This window comes from Egretta garzetta, unplaced genomic scaffold, assembly GCF_000687185.1.
Source record: "Egretta garzetta isolate BGI_Z169 unplaced genomic scaffold, ASM68718v1 scaffold197, whole genome shotgun sequence".
Lineage (NCBI taxonomy): Eukaryota > Metazoa > Chordata > Aves > Pelecaniformes > Ardeidae > Egretta > Egretta garzetta.
In genome coordinates this window covers 4,033,147-4,034,473 of record NW_009260274.1, presented here as the reverse complement: position 1 = coordinate 4,034,473, position 1,327 = coordinate 4,033,147, and the positions used below count along the sequence as shown (strand labels likewise).

The 1,327-nt window shown below is 38.4% G+C and overlaps 1 protein-coding gene across 4 annotated transcripts in view; it reads left to right on the top strand.

The window, feature by feature from the left end:
- The window catches only part of ZEB2 (zinc finger E-box binding homeobox 2), a 121,153-nt gene that overhangs the window by 107,973 nt on the left and 11,853 nt on the right, over window positions 1-1,327 (top strand). The window lies entirely within an intron of this gene.

Genomic DNA, 1,327 nt, shown 5'->3' with positions numbered 1-1,327 from the left:
TAGGGAAACTGATCTCTGCAGGGCTCCCCTGACAGTGAGCATAACTACATTTCACCATGGGGAAAAGGAGCAGTGGGAGACCGTTTGGGAATCACCCTCTCATTTGGACGCAAAGCTGTAGCTTATGACCTCGTAGCATCAAAAGACCTCAAAGCTTCCTTCTCTGTGTTTTTTGGGGGATTGCTCGTGCACCGTCCGTTCTCATGAATGTCTGGGGGATGAGAAATATTGATGCGTTGCTTCACCGTAGCCCCTTCCTTCAGCCCACCTACTGCCCTTCCCAGACTACCAGTCCCCTAATCCCCACCAGTCATCTGGAACAGCTTTGAAAAAAGAGATAAAACAAAATTATTTGGAGAGGTAGCACCTAGGGCCCTTCATCGCAGACAAAGTCTTTCCATGGACACGTAATCTGGGTCAGCCCATCTTCGTGCCTGGGTACAACCATTAATCCTTCTCTCAGGTCACCCCAGAGTCAATACACGAGTAGCAAAGGATTTCACCGCTCGCATGCCTATAGCAAAGAGCTGCTCTACAGAAGTCACGGACTTTTACAGCTTTTTTTTGCTGGGTGTATTCAGACATAATGTACAGAGTTTAGTTAAAATGAGATGAACTGATTATAGATTAATAATTTTTTTTTACATTTGTGCATGTTCCCCTATGTCCTATTATGGTCTATTAGTAATTTTACTGACTAGTAAACGTTTTATAGTTTCAAATGTGAAAATCAGGTATGGTTTTACATTACAGGCTGTAATCCCCCTTTGCACAATAGGAGCATAAATAGCACTGCACCTCCATAACAGCTGTTCCACTATTCCGATTTACAGTACATCTGCCCTCTTTGTAAATGTATTTAAGCCTATTTAATCTTCTCTAATATTAATTAGTGCAAACCTAGTCTAAGAAAACCGAACTGTGTGATAGTAAATGGAAATGTATGTTATCATGCAAGTTTGCACTCTCTTTGGATCAAGACAAAATAAATATCAAGAAATTTAATAATTTACTGATCCACATTCATTATTGCTTAATGCTGAAGGCTGTTTTAACATAGATAGAACATTGATAAAAAGTGTTATTAATATTCCCTATTTCAAATTACAAAATTAAATATAAAAATATAGCTTGAGGCCTTTAGTCGGGAGACATACATTTAAATGGATTGCATAATAATAACATTTGTACCTAAATATAAAATTCAATTAAAACCTTTCTACAGATACAGAATATATCCAAGTTGCAGTGTTTTGAAAGGAACAATCTCTTAGCTGTTGCTTACACTTACCTCTGTAAAATATTACAGTACCTTTTGCCGTCCATG